At 58.0% G+C, this 15,000-nt stretch overlaps 1 long non-coding RNA gene across 2 annotated transcripts in view; it reads right to left on the reverse strand.

Moving 5' to 3' along the window:
* Nucleotides 1–5,118: 5,118 nt before the first annotated feature.
* LOC147344617 (uncharacterized) overlaps nt 5,119–15,000 on the reverse strand; it is a 26,366-nt gene continuing 16,484 nt past the window's right edge. The window contains exons 2-3 of one of the 2 annotated variants that reach the window (XR_015155061.1): nt 8,370–8,430; nt 5,119–8,117 (exon numbers count right to left, since the gene is read on the reverse strand). This is a non-coding gene — a long non-coding RNA (uncharacterized LOC147344617). Of the gene's footprint in view, nt 8,118–8,369; nt 8,445–15,000 lie in introns of those variants that run through there. The other variant, XR_015155059.1, reaches the window with a different exon arrangement.

Raw genomic sequence — 15,000 nt, forward strand, 5'->3', positions numbered from 1 at the left:
CGGACAAAAGAAGCCGTCACGTTCATCCATGGCTGAAAAGTACCATGGTCCCACGACATTCCAAACTCCTCTCAAACCATTGAAAGACTCTCTCCCTCACTCGCCGTTCAAAATGTAGAGAACAGGAAAGGAGCGAAACGATGGTGGGTGGCTGGCTGGCTGGCTGGATTTCCGTGATGGTGTGATTAGGGAACACATGGACAGAAAAGCATCCGATTCACTTGTGTAAAGAATCTCTCTTGCCTTCTCGGCCTGGTGTCTTTCCTCTGTCTGGATGATTCCCCTCCCCCACCCCACCCCCCCACTCCCAGCTTGAAGATCAGCCTCCAAAACGAAGCCCTTTGTGCTCTCCAGGTCCCGCCGCCACGATCTCTTTGGAGCGCCCTTCCGAAGGGGAACGTTTTCATCCACGTCATCGCCCTGAGACAGCTTCAGCCTGTCCCTCCCCCCCCCCCCACCCACCCCCCCCCCCACTCCACCCCAAGCCCCCCGCCCACCCCCCCCCCTCTCCCTCCTGCTCCTCTTCCCCCTCCTCTGAACTGTCGAGCTCCCCTCGCGCTGGCCTCTCACCCCACACGGTGGCAGTGTTGGCCTAGGTATGCTCAGGTGTCTCCTAACCGCATCCGAGTGGACTTGCACTGTTTCTCAGCTGCGTCGTTCAGGGACCATGTTTTTCCTGGCCTTTTCCGCGGGTGGGGGAGACCCGGACGGGCCGGGGCCAGGCGGGGTGGGGGAGCCTGCGTGTGGGGGGAAGGGTGGGGGCAGAGAGGAGGAGGAGGAGGAGGAGGAGGAGGAACAGGAACACAGCTCCCCAGCGCCAGTGTGTGCCTGCGGCCTGGAAAAGAGATCACGCACCAGGCTGGCTCCGAAAAGGGGATCGATCGGTCAGGAGACCGGGCACGTTTGTGCTTCGCAGAGTCCCTGCAGATCGGACAGGCAGTGGCAAGTGTGGGGCTTCCCACACTTAGAACTGTTCACCCATCGTGGACACAGGCGTCTGGCACACCGGGGGTTAGGCTCTCGGTGCGATCGATGTCCACAAGCCGTAGCCACTGAAACGTGTGCACCCTGGAGCCGCCGCCGCCGTGCAGAGGGAGATCTCATCCGGCTCCGCGGGTCCTTCCCGTGAGTAGGCCGGGATCTCAGGAAGCACAGACATCCAGAGCATTGAGTGAACCTGACCGTCACGCTTTCCGAGTCCAAGTGAACCCGAAGGGAGGGTCCCTCACGTGTGGGTTTGTCTCTCCATCGGAGGCATCCTCTCTTGGAGCCGATTAGGGTGCCGCGGGCCCCGTGGAGCAGAGAGGACAGAGAGTTCCCTTCGGTCCCCTGCTCCTCCCACGGGCGCGCACGGGCACGCTCCCCAACGGTCCTAGGAACATCCTGCCCCAGAGGAGCGTGCCGGCCGGCCACAGCCCACCTACAACGGAGGCGTCCGTGTCCGTCCGTGTCCGTCATCCTCGTCCAGAGTCCCCCGTCTGCCTGCCCTCGCCTTCACGCCTGGCACTGTCCGTCCATTCTGTAGGTTCATATCGAACCTGCCCGGAGCCCGGCGGCATCTTCCCGGATCAGGGATCGATCGAAAACACCCTGTCCCCTGCCTCATCGGCAGGTGGATTCTTCACCACTGGACCACCAGGCAGGGAAGTCCCTTCACAGCCTTCTAAACTCATCTACCCCGAAACAGTCCACGTCGTCCTCCAACTCATTGGACCATCACGACTGAAATGAAGGAAAATATGTGCGTTCGAGAATGTCTTCACTCCTCAGTGCTTCTTGCTTTAGAACCACCAAGGCATCTCTCTCTCTCTCTCTCTCTCTCTCTCTCTCTCTCTCTCTCTCTCTCACACACACACACACACACACACACACACACACACACACACACGAACAGAGGTGGGCTCATAGTCCAAAAGAAACCAACGTTTGTGTGTATCCATCCCACTTGCTGTGGCTGTCGTGCCGTCGCTCATCAAAGAAGCTGATCTGATACGGAATCCGATGTCTTCTTCTCTAGGACACGTCGAGAGGCAGCAAGCGTGCCGGTGTGTGAGCACCGAAGGTCAACCCGGCATGATGGAGCCCGGCCAGGTGTGTGCTCAGAGGCCCACCTAGATTCGAACTCCAGTTCCCGGAGGGGAGCGGTGGGAACAGGAGTGTGGACTGCGAGTCCAATCCTCACCTTACAAAAAGGCAAAATCATCCCCTTCCTCCCTTATCGGCGTCTGCACGGCTCCTCCTGGACTCAGGGATCCCATCGAAAGGACGTCCAGGTTGTGTCCTTCTCCCTGGCCCGATCGTTTCGAACCTCTCCAAGAAAAAGCGGTGACGTCAAGAGATCCGTCTTGAGTTCGGGACTGGGGCTTCCCCGGGGGCCCCGTGGTCAACGATCCCGTGCCCATGCAGGAGACGTGGGTTTCGCCCCCGGTCCGGGAAGAGCCCACACGCTACCCATACGCCTCGGTGATGGAGTCTGTGCTCCAGATCCTGGCCGCTGCGAGTGTTGAGCCCACACCCAGCAGCCACTGAAGCCCACGTGCCCCGGCGCCCCTGCCCCCCAAGAGGAACCACAGCCACGAGAAGCCCAGACACACGACCGTAGAGCGACCCCCTCTCTCCACAGAGAGAGAACAGCTTGCACGGCCACGAAGACACACAGAGCACGCCCCCACAGACATCAAATACGTCCAATGATCGTCGAGCGAGACGGCCTGCCTGAGACCGGACGCGAGCGGCCAATACCTAGTCCCGTCACTCGGGAAGCTCCCTGAATCTTCTGTCGATACACATAAAGAAACCCTAGCTCACTGTGCCATGGGCAGCGCGGGGAGCTCTCCGTACAGTGCTGAGAGCACCGTGGAGACGTGACCCGTGGGCACCGTGAGCGTGACTGTTCTCACGAAGTCCCTCACAGTCCGGGCCCTGGAGATCGGCCCACGCGGACCTGCAGGCGATGGTCGGCCATCCCTCTCGGCTCCCTGCGCGCTCACGGGTCCAGGTGTGCCGTGCCCCCAGCATCCGCTCGCATCTTCTCGGCCTGTCTCCCCCGTGCCGCTCCACTGACTTGGAATCCTTCTCCCCTCTCGTCTCGTCTGACACGTTTTCTTTCCTGTTCGACCATGTCTGGCTCCCCGGGCACCACTTCCCGTCGTTCTTCTCGTCTCACCGCCCTCGTCTCGTGGAAATCATTCTCTGGGTCTCCGCTCTGTTCCCTAAGGACTCTGTCATCCCTCCACTCATCTGGGGATCGACTGGCACCTAGGCAACCCCGGTCCGTGACAACCGTGGTTCCGTGTCTATCGAATGACATGCCGACCGCAGGGGGCTCGTGGACGCGTACGAGCCGTGGAAAGCTGGCACCGGGGAATCATCCCGAGGACACACCCTCCGGTTCCACGGTGCTCACGGGAGCGTTTGGGTCGTCGTCGTCGTCGTCGCCGTATTCCCTAAGACGTACGCAGTCGCGTGGATTCAAACGGCGTCTATTGGGAAAGCACGGATCGCTCCCCGGATCACCGGAGAAGGCCACGGCAACCCACTCCAGTCCTCTCGCCTGGAAACTCCCATGGGCGGAGGAGCCCGGTAGGCCACGGTCCACGGGGTCGGGAAGAGTCGAACACGACCGAGCGGCTTCCCTTTCCCTTTTCCCTTCCACGCATCGGAGAAGGCCGTGGCAACCCACTCCAGTGTTCTCGCCTGGAGAATCCCAGGGACAGGGGGGGAGCCTGGCGGGCTGCCGGCTGTGGGGTCGCACAGAGTCGGACACGACGGAAGCGACTTAGCGGCAGCCGCAGCAGCAGCAACCGGATCACCTCAGAAGGACTTAGACACGAGTCTCGGTGGAGAGAGGATGGATCCTGCCAACCATCTCACTTCTGGGTAGACCTCGAAAGAAAATAAAACCTGAAACTCGCAGAGAGAGGCCTGCACCCCCAGGTCCATCGCAGCATCCATTCACAAGAGTCAAGATGGGGACCCAGCCCAAGTGTCCATCAAAGGAAGACTAGATCAAGAAGATACACGATCCAGGTAGAGATCGATCGATAGGGAGATCTAGGTGTCCCAGGTAGCCCCAGGAATGAACACAGTCTTACATCGTGATCGCATGGATGGGACTTAGGGAGTGATGCCCAATGAAGAAGTCAGGTAGAGAAAGAAAAAGAGTTTCTCCTGTCACTGACATGCCATGCAAGGCCACCTAAAACAATGAAAACGATCATCACAGAGCGGCCGGGGGAGGGAGACATGGGAAGATGCCGATGTAACGGCGGGCGGGGGAACTTCACGGATAAGGTACATATATACTGTCTACGTCACAAAGAGCACGGTGATTCTAAAGAATAGTATTGGTATTATCGTCGTCTCATATTCGGAGAAGGCAACGGCACCCCACTCCAGTCCTCTTGCCCGGAAAATCCCGTGGACGGAGGAGCCCGGTAGGAGCCCGGTAGGCCGCAGTCCACGTTGTCGCACAGAGTCGGACACGACGGAGCGACTTCCCTTCCCGTTTTCCCTTTCACGCCTTGGAGAAGGACATGGCAACCCACCGCAGTGTTCTTGCCTGGAGAACCCCAGGGACGGGGGTGCCCGGCGGGCTACCGTCTACGGGGTCGCACAGATTCGGACACGACGGAAGCGACGCAGCAGCAGCAGCAGCAGCAGCATTATCCTATTCGAAAGTCGCCATGACCGTGGACATGACGCATTCACTTCCCGTACAATGGAAGAAGGACACGGCAACCCACTCCAGTAGTCTTGCCTGGAAAATTCCATGGACGGAGGAGCCTGGTAGGCTACAGTCCGTGGGGTCGCAAAGAGTCCAGCACGACTGAGTGACTTCACTTTCTTTCGCATACAGTCATGGCATGTATGGGTTGTGGTCAAGCTATGAGCTACCGCTTGGGTGGTCATGAATGATTCTTTTGCAACAGACAGGTGCATCAAGTCACCACTCTGTACACGTTAGAACAGAGGATGTTGTATGTCCTTAACGAAGAACATTCTATTTCAATACACCGGGACATGACACACATAACATCACCTAGTTTTATTATCTTTCAATGAATGGTCAGTATTGGCTGCACGCCAAAAAAAAAAAAAAAAAAAAGGAAAGAAAGAAAAAAGAAAAGAAAGCTTTATTGTGTGTGTGGGGGGGGTGGGGGGTGGGGGGGGGGAGGGTCTTAGATATTGCCATGCAGGGACACAGATTTCAATAAAACCCAGGGAATGTTCCACAGGAAAGAGTCAGGGGCCTAGAAAGCTGAACCTCGTGAGGTTGTCAAGCCAGCTGAGAGCAATTAGGATTTGCTGTCATGCAACAAGGGACATGTTTCTTCTTCCAGGGTAGACGGTCACAAGGTATTTAGGGAAAGGGGAGGGTGTGAGAGGTATCTTGAATTTCGGGAACACTGTTTCCTTAGATGATCTGGAGGCCTCTGGGACCCAGTCAGTGCTCCAAGTGGACATTCCATCCAGACTGAGACACACGGACCTCTTCCTCGATGGCCTCCCCTCTCTATTTGGGGGAGCTCTCTCGGCCACGCTGATTCCACTTGGATGTGTCTTTCCCACGTCACACCCTTTGGCATTCAAAGATATCCTTCCATCGTTTTCTAAAGAGACCCGGTGTATGTATCTTTGGAGCGATGATGAGCATCAGACACGATCCCTCTCCGTGGCGCGGTTTCGGGCACGACACACCAAGACGGGGACACATACATTCCACGTCCCGCTCGGCCATCGAGAGAGGCCGTGTACGGCACGTGATGCCACGGGACCGGTGAGGTCCTCGGGTTCAGCCCTCCCTCGACTTGGCTGTGGTCTTTGGTTTTGTTCTGTTCCGTGTGTGCTTTCTGACCCACGTGATCTCTCCGGATAGGGCACCCCATCCAAGCTCAAACCCATCGAGTCTGTGTGACTCCTATTCACGCATCAGGTGGGGATATCGACGCCCTCCACGTGGATCCATCACAATCGCCGTTCTGGGTTCAGGAGGATCCTGTTGTGTGTTCTGGGCGCGCTACGTGCTGTCCGTGTGAACTGTGGAATGAGGTTCGTGACATTGAACAGGAGACAGGGATCAAGACCATCCCCATGGAAAAGAAATGCCACAAAGCAAAATGGCTGTCTGGGGAGGCCTTACACATAGCTGTGAGGAGAAGAGAAGCGAAAACAGAGGAGAAAAGGAAAGATACACACATCTGAATGCAGAGTTCCAAAGAATAGCAAGAAGAGATAAGAAAGCCTTCTTCAGCGATCAATGCAAAGACATAGAGGAAAAGCACAGAATGGGATAGACTAGGGATCTCTTCCAGAAACTCAGAGATACCAAAGGAACATTTCATGCAAAGATGGGCTCGATACAGGACAGAAATGGTATGGACCCAACAGAAGCAGAAGATATTCAGAAGAGATGGCAAGAATACACAGAAGACCCTTACAAAAACGATCTTCACGACCCAGATAATCACGATGGTGTGATCCCTGACCTAGAGCCAGACATCCTGGAATGTGAAGTCAAGTGGGCCTTAGAAAGCATCACTACGAACAAAGCTAGTGGAGGTGATGGAATGCCAGTGGAGCTCTTCCAAATCCTGAAAGATGATGCGGTGAAAGTGCTGCACTCAATATGCCAGCACATTTGGAAAACTCAGCAGTGGCCACAGGACTGGAAAAGGTCCGTTTTCATTCCGATCCCAAAGAAAGGCAATGCCAAAGAATGCTCACACGACCGCACACTTGCACTCATCTCACACGCTAGTAGAGTCATGCTCAAAATTCTCCAAGCCAGGCTTCAGCAATATGTGCACCGTGAACTTCCTGATGTGCAAGCTGGTTTTCGAAAAGGCAGAGGAACCAGAGATCCGATTGCCAACCTCCGCTGGATCATGGGAAAAGCAAGAGAGTTCCAGAAAAGCATCTATTTCTGCTTTCTTGACTATGCCAAAGCCTTTGACGGTGTGGATCACAGTAAACTGTGGAAAATTCTGGAAGAGATGGGAATACCAGACCACCTGACCTGCCTCTTGAGAAATCTGTACGCAGGTCAGGAAGCAACAGTTCGAACTGGACATGGAACCACAGACTGGTTCCAAATAGGAAAAGGAGCTCGTCAAGGCTGTCTATCGTCACCCTGTGTATTTAACTTATACGCAGAGAACATCATGAGAAACGCTGGACTGGAAGACACACACGCTGGAACCAAGATTGCCGGGAGAACTATCAATCACCTCGGATGTGCAGATGACACCACCCTCATGGCAGAAAGTGAAGAGGAACTCAAGAGCCTCTTGATGACAGTGAAAGAGGAGAGTGAAAAAGTGGGCTTAAAGCTCCACATTCAGAAAACGAAGATCACGGCATCCGGTCCCATCACTTCATGGGAAATAGATGGGGAACCAGTGGACACGGTGTCAGACTTTATTTTTCTGGGCTCCAAAATCACTGCAGATGGTGACTGCAGCCATGAACTTAAAAGACGCTTACTCCTTGGAAGGAAAGTGATGACCCACCTAGATAGCATATTCCAAAGCAGAGACATTCCTTTGCCAACAAAGGTTCGTCCAGTCAAGGCTACGGTTTTTCCTGTGGTCATGTATGGATGTGAGCGTTGGACCGCGAAGAAGGCTGAGCGCCGAAAGAATGGATGCTTTTGAGAGAATGGTGGTGTTGGAGAAGACTCCTGAGGGTCCCTTGGACCGCAAGGAGATCCAACCAGTCCATTCTGAAGGCGACCAACCCAGGGATTTCTTCGGAAGGACTGATGCGAAAGCTGAAACTCCAGTCCTTTGGCCACCTCATGCGAAGAGTTGACTCATTGGAAAAGACTCTGATGCTGGGAGGGATTGGGGGCAGGAGGAGAAGGGGACGACAGAGGAGGAGATGGCTGGATGGCATCACTGACTCCATGGACGTGAGTCTCAGTGAACTCCGGGAGTTGGTGATGGACAGGGAGGCCTGGCGTGCCGCGCTTCATGGGGTCGCCAAGAGTCGGACACGACTGAGCGACTGATCTGATCTGATCTGATCTGATGTGCTGTCCGTGATCTCACGTGCCTTTCGGGCATGGGTGATGGAGACGGACACCAAGCGGCAGGGCGGCCATCTGGCATCTCGGCCTAGAGCGGTTTCACAAGTGACATCTCAGAACCGGGGCTGAGACAGCCATCCCTCCCCGGGCCCCCCTCGGTGGCCGGGATGGGGGTGGGGTGGGGGAGTGTGAGGTTAGGGAGACGGGAGTGGGGGGGCTGGGCTAAGGGTCGGGGTCGGGGGGGGGGGGGGCGGGGGGGGGGGCGGCGCGCGAGGCGAGGGGACCGTCCCAGTCCCCCTGAGAAGTGAAGGCAGGTTCCGTCCCCCTGAGAACTTCCTGCCTTCAGGCGTGTGAGAGGCGTAGGTTTCTCTCCAATCCACGGCCACGCATCATTTTCCGCCCTGTTCAAAAACACAGACAAAAAACGTATTTGTTTATCTCGGCTTGTTTTCTGGCCGAGGCCAAAGACCTCTTCAAGCGTGTCCAAAGGGTCTGACAGGATGGGAGGGTGCAGGTCAATCCATGTGTCAAGAGATCCAGAGAACCTGTCACAACTGTGACTCGGGCGTTTTTCAGAAACAGGCCCATCTGGATGTATTCCCTGGACAGGAGTCACCCCAGAAGTTTCCTTGAAGGGATCGAGTTGCAGGAGTCGGGGTCGTGGCCCCGCCGCCGCCGCCAAAGGGCCCCCTCAGCCCGGCAGGCCGGCAGGCCGGCAGGCCAGCAGGCCCTGCAGGCAGGGGCTATTGTCTGTGGGCCCCACCCCCACCTTCCCCCACCCTCCCCCTGCAGGGCCTTGCCGGATAGCTTCATTCAAATGCAGAAAGCTTTCCAGTCAAGTCAGAGCCTCTGACTTCGCCTCGAGCTTCTCTCTATTGAATGGTGATCCGCCCCACCCAGCCATTCCATGTCTCCACCTTGAGACGGCCCCTTCGGCACCGCGCGGAGGAAGGGGGCTGGGGGGTGGGGAGGGAGGCCGAGGGACAGATTCGCCTCGTGTCAGGCCAAAGGAGTCTCCTCCTTTTGGTAACCCAGGAAACCCCGCTCACGCGTGTGAGGATCACGGACGTGCGTGGAAACAGCCACCGTCCCTTGACATCTTCCCCTCCGTGGGAGGAGGTTTTCCTCCCTGCCTGCCTTCAGAGGGACAGAAAAGGAGGGAGGGGCAGAGCGTTCCTCTGGCGCTGGCCGGCTCTTAAGTCACTTGACTCCAAAACACTCCACAGGGCACGGAGGTTCACGTGCAGTGGGGTGGGGTGGGGTGGGGTGGGGTGGGGTGGGGACGGCGGCCTACTCCGGACCCCACCAGTTTTCCCTCCTCTTGACACTTGCCTGGAACCCATGAAAAGCTGAGCTGGTGACTGTGTGTGTGAGTGCGTGCATGTACGCGTGTACATGAGAGACGGCGCGTGTGCGTGTGCGTGTGCGTGTGCGTGTGCATGGACGTGAGAGAAAAAGAAAGGAAAAAAAAAAAAATCCAGAAGGAAGGAAGGAAGGAAGGAAGGAGGGAAGGAGGAGGGAGGGACGAAATAGGTTAGTTCGTAGGGGCCTCCGTGTCATGGCAAGAGTTTCTGAGCACAGATCCTCCGTTCAGGGAAACAGTGATCGTATCTCCTCTCAGGAGGCCGTGATGTCGATGGACGGGTGCGGGAAAGCAGGCCTGGGGTGCAAGCCATCAGGTTTTGTGTGTGTGTGTGTGTGTGTTTTCCCTCAGAGGCACTTGTAGGGAAACCAAGGAAACACACAGGTTCATCCCTGGAGCGGATTCGAGAAACCAGTCGGCAGAGGGAGAGGCAGTCTAGGAGGCTGATTTTTAGACGTCAGGGTCGGGCCCTGGAGCGGGTTGCCATGTCCTTCTCCAGGAGGCCTTCCTGGCCCGGGGATGGAACCCGGGTCTCCTGCATCGCAGGCAGACTCTTGACCGTGTGAGCCACCAGGGAAGCTCCGTCAGAAACATTCACCAAGTCCTCTAGCTTCCATCCGCAGGGCTTCAGGCACAGGGCCTTTTGAGTTCTCCGTCAGAAGGGCAAGAGAACATGGGACGTTGGTCCCTCCCCCCCGAGAGAGGGTTGTTTGATAACGGAGGCAGCTCGGAACACTTCAGGCTCCAGTCCCCCTCTCGGGTGAAGAACCACACGCAAAGCAACACACACACACACACACACACACACACACACACACACACACACACACATATATAGGACACGACTCTCCTATCCGGAAGTGTGTACCCCCGTTTCACGGAAACATCCTCTGGGCCCCTAAGGAACGTGTGGCAATCACTCTGGCCAAGGAGATAAGAATCCTCCACGGAGAGTTTCTGAAGTCTGGAAGGACCAGGTCGAGAGAAAAAGAGAGACGATTCCCTTCTGCTGAGAGGGGTGCTGTATGAAGCGACCAAGGGGATGTCCATCTTTCCAAATTCCCATTTTAAACCTCGTGTCCTTTTCGGTCCTTTGTTTTTCCCTTTGTATCTGGAAAGCAACAGGTGGAACGGTAGGTCCTTTCATTATTTTCTTTCTTTCTTTCTCTCTTTCTTTCTTTCTTTCTTTCTTTTTCCTGCCTGCCTGCCTGCCTGCCTGCCTGTCCGCCCGCCCGTCCCTCCATCTGTCTTCTCTCTGTCTCTCTCGCTTTTCACTCAGGTTAGGGAATTAAAAAAAAAAAAAAAAAAAAAAAAAGAGGACTCTGTATTTCTGCAGGTCAGGAAGCAACAGTGAAAACTAGACGTAGAACCCAACAGGCTGGTTCCAAATAAGGGAAAGGAGTCCATCAAGGCTGTCTATCGTCACCCTGCTTATTGAATGTACACGCTGAGTACACATCATGAGGAGCGCTGGGCTGGATGAAGCACAAGCTGGAATGAAGATGGCCGGGAGACATATCCATCCCCTCAGATATGCACACGACAGCACCCTCACGGCAGAAATGAAGCCCAGGGTGGGTTTCCAAAGTCGTGTTCGTTTCAGGTGTTCAGTCTTTTCCCTTGGAGAGGTTCATGCAACATCATACGTCTACTTTCCCGTGCTGGCATAGTATATAGTAGGTGCTTGTGGATTCTTTGGATGTACAGTTTATGTGTCCATGTGCAACCAGCCCTCCTAAGTGGACCGTCCTGCCCTTCCTCCCCCCGCCCCATCCCCCCCCCCCCATCCCCCCATCCTCTTTTCCTCAAGAAGTCAGGCATCCACTTCAGCCTCCTGTTCCTCAGTTCATCCAACCCCATGGAGGAAGTCATTCCTCCAGTTTTTCCATCGGTTCTCTACACCTCGCCTGATGGTGGCGGGTGACTGGAAGACTGACAGTTCTGAAGAACTTTGCAAGAGCTTTGGGTGAAGCGTGTCCATCAGTAAAGACCATGGAAGGTATGCCCCACGTGGCAAACACCATTGCTTTGAGTTGTGGTCGGTTTGCCTGGCTTCAGTGAGGGACGGAAGGGAGGCTTCCACCTTCCACAGAGAAAGCTATCCCTAGCGTACCAAGGACGTTTGACAACCCCCCGCCACCCCAGGTTACAGGCGCGACAGGTCAGACTGTAGCAATCATCATGTCCAGGGTGTATGTACAACAGGCAGACTCATCTTAAAGGCACTCTGTCCTGTGAAGGTGGAGGGAGGGGAGCGAGAGGCAGAGGGACGACGACAGAGGAAGGAAGGAGAAAAAGAGGGGACAGGAACACACAGAGTGGGGCGGGCTGGGGGGGGGGGTGAGGCATGTGTGGCGTGTCTGTGACATGCCCAGGTGGTGTTGCGTGGGTGGAGAGTGTGCGGCCCTGTGTGTGTGTGTGTGTGTGTGTGTGTGTGTGTGTGTATGGGGGGGGGGGGTAGGTGTGTGGTGTGAGTGTGTTGTGTATAGCTGCCACGGGGGGCCGTGTGGGCGGCATGGGTGTGTGCGTGTGGCGTCCGCCTGTGGGTGCGGGGGCAGAGACAGAGGCCGAGAGACACAGCCAGGCAAAGGACAACGCAGTGTGTGTGTTGGGGGGGCGGGGAGGGGGTGGTGGGGGTGGGTGGTGTGTGGCCGGTGTGAAGGGCCCTGCGTGTGTGTGGGCGGGCTGTGTGTGTGGTGTGGGCGGCATGGGTGTGTGCGTGTGGCGTGCGCCTGTGGATGCGGGTCTGGGGGGGCGGGGTCAGAGACAGAGGCCAAGAGACACAGCCAGGCAAAGGACAACAAAGTGTGTGGGGGGGGGGGGGGGGGGCGGGGCGGGGCCGGGGGGGGGAGGTGTGTGTGTGTGTGGCCAGGTGGGGGGGAGGTGTGTGTGGTGTGGGGGTGGCGGGGCGGGGTGTGAGAGTGTGTGTGTGTGTGTGTGCGCGCGCGCGTGCGTGTGGGCATGCATGTGGTGTGTGGGCAGAGGCAGAGCGTCACATCCAGGCATAGGACAACGCTGTGTGTGTGTGTGTGTGTGTGTGTGTGTGTGTGCGCGCGCGTGGGCGTGCGTATGTGTGTGGTGTGGGCCGGGTGTCTGTGTGTTGGGGGGGGGGGGCGAGGCAGTGTGTGGCGTTGTGGCATGCTCAGGTGGTAGTGCGTGGGTGGTGTGTGTGGCCGTGTGAGTGTTTTGGGGTGGGGGTGGGGGGTTGGTGTGTGGTGTGGGTTTGTTGTGTATAGGTGCCACGAGGGCGCGTGTGGGCCGCATGGGTGTGTGCGTGTGGGGTGCGCCTGTGGGTGCGGGGCGGCAGAGACAGAGGCCGAGAGAGACAGCCAGGCAAAGGACAACGCTGTGTGTGTGTGTGGGGGCGTGTGGGTGTGGTGTGAAGGGCCCTGCGTGTGGGCGGGGTGTGTGTGTGTGGTGTGGGCGGCATGGGTGTGTGTGTGTGGCGTGCACCTGTGGGTGCAGGGGCAGAGACAGAGGCCGAGAGACACAGCCAGGCAAAGGACAACAAAGTGTGTGTGTGGGGGCGGGGGGCGGGGCGGGGGAGGTGTGTGTGGTGTGGGGTGGCGGGGCGGGGTGTGAGAGTGTGTGTGTGTGTGCGCGCGCGCGCGTGCGTGTGGGCATGCATGTGGTGTGTGGGCAGAGGCAGAGCGTCACAGCCAGGCAAAGGACAACGCAGTGTGTGTGTGTGTGTGTGGTGTGTAGGGCCCTGCGTGTGTGTGGTGGGGGAGAGGGTGTGCGTGTGGGGGGCGGGGTGTTTATGGGCTGTGTGTGTGTGGGGGGGGGGGGATGCGTGTGTGTGCACGCCGTGTGGGGGTGCGGGGTGTGTGGGTGTGGGGGTGTGTGTGTGTGTGTATGGGGGGAGGGGGTAGGTGTGTGGTGTGAGTGTGTTGTGTATAGCTGCCACGGGGGGCCGTGTGGGCGGCATGGGTGTGTGCGTGTGGCGTCCGCCTGTGGGTGCGGGGGGCAGAGACAGAGGCCGAGAGACACAGCCAGGCAAAGGACAACGCAGTGTGTGTGTTGGGGGGGCGGGGAGGGGGTGGTGGGGGTGGGTGGTGTGTGGCCGATGTGTAGGGCCGTGCGTGTGGGTGGGTGGGTGGGGGGGGCGGGGGGGGAATGCCTGTGGTGTGTGGGCAGAGAGGCAGAGCGTCACAGCCAGGCAAAGGACAACGCTCTGTGTGTGTGTGTGGGTGGGTGTGGTGTGAAGGGCCCTGCGTGTGTGTGTGGGGGGGGGGGGGGGGGGGCGTGTGTGTGTGTGGTGTGGGCGGCATGGGTGGGTGCGGGGGCAGAGACAGAGGCCGAGAGACACAGCCAGGCAAAGGACAACACAGTGTGTGTGTGTGTGTGTGTGTGTGTGTGTGTGTGTGTGGTGTGGGGGGCGGGGGTGTGCGTGTGGGGGGCGGGGTGTTTATGGGCTGTGTGGGGAGGGGGGATGCGTGTGTGCACGCCGTGTGGGGGTGGGGGGGTGTGTGGGTGTGTGGGTGTGTGTGTGGTGTGTGCCTGCAGGTGGTGCGGGCAGAGACAGAGAGACGCAGCCAGGCGCCAAGGAGGACGCAGTGTGTGTGTGTGGGTATGCACGTGGGGGGTGTGGTGTGCGGGCGGGCGGAGACAGAGAAACGTGCATGGATGGATATCCCGCATCATTCGCTTGTGTTTCCTGAGCGCGTTCATCACCTCCGCGATCCAGACCACTCCCGTCCGTGACAGGTGACTCTGCCACCACCAGCCCGCACTTGGTCTTTTGGCAGGCAGACAGGGGGGTGTTCTGAGCTGGGGGCGGGGGGCGAGGGGCGCGACTTGCTGTCCCCAAGCCAGCTTTGAATCCTCGCGCTCTGCCCCTGAACCTGACTGGAGCAAGTGGATCCGCGTGCTCTGTCGTTTGAAATCCTTGGCGGGAGACGGAAAAGCCCCCACCTGCCAAGGGGGAGACAAGGCCCCAAAGAAGGAAGTCAGCTCCCTTGGGTTCAAAATAGCTGTCCTCCAAAATGGATCAAGTTTCCCCACACGAGATTTCCAATCCAAACCTAAAAAAGCCCAAGGGGGCTAAACCCATCCCGCCCCGTTGACCTGTGGCCCAAGGTGCCCCTCCCCCCACAGCCTCCTTCCACAGCCCCAGGGCATTCAAGAGTTCGCCGGCCCCGCCTGCCTGCTCCATCCGTGGTCCTCCCGCCCCCCCTGCAGGACCCTCTAAAAAAAGCGACCGACAGGCAGGTGGCGCCCGACAACCAACCCGCTGTCCGGAGAGCCGGCCGCAGCCTAGAAGCTCCGAGGGAGACCAGCAGGGACTCGTTGCCAAGACGGGGCCCATCCTAGGGCGCAGTTTCTCCGCTCAGTCAGCGACGCGGACAGGAAAAGAGGACACGCCGACACTTCTCGAGGACGTCCCTGGGCGAGGTACGACGGACGCGGGGAGCGGGGACAGGCGGGGGGGAGGGGAAGGATTCTCGACCACCCCACCCACGGGGCAGCGGAATGCACTCCCAGGCGAGAGGGACCTCAGGCCAACGTCAGGCGGCGCGACCTCCCGCCCCGAAAAATAACTCGCCATCTTCCCCGCTCCTGTCACCACTCCTTGGGTGTGCCAGGAGAAACCCCTTTTGTGACCCCG

Source organism: Bos grunniens, chromosome 25, assembly GCF_055505025.1.
Source record: "Bos grunniens cultivar Pamir isolate PY7600 chromosome 25, Bosgru_T2T1.0, whole genome shotgun sequence".
Classification (NCBI taxonomy): Eukaryota; Metazoa; Chordata; class Mammalia; order Artiodactyla; family Bovidae; genus Bos; species Bos grunniens.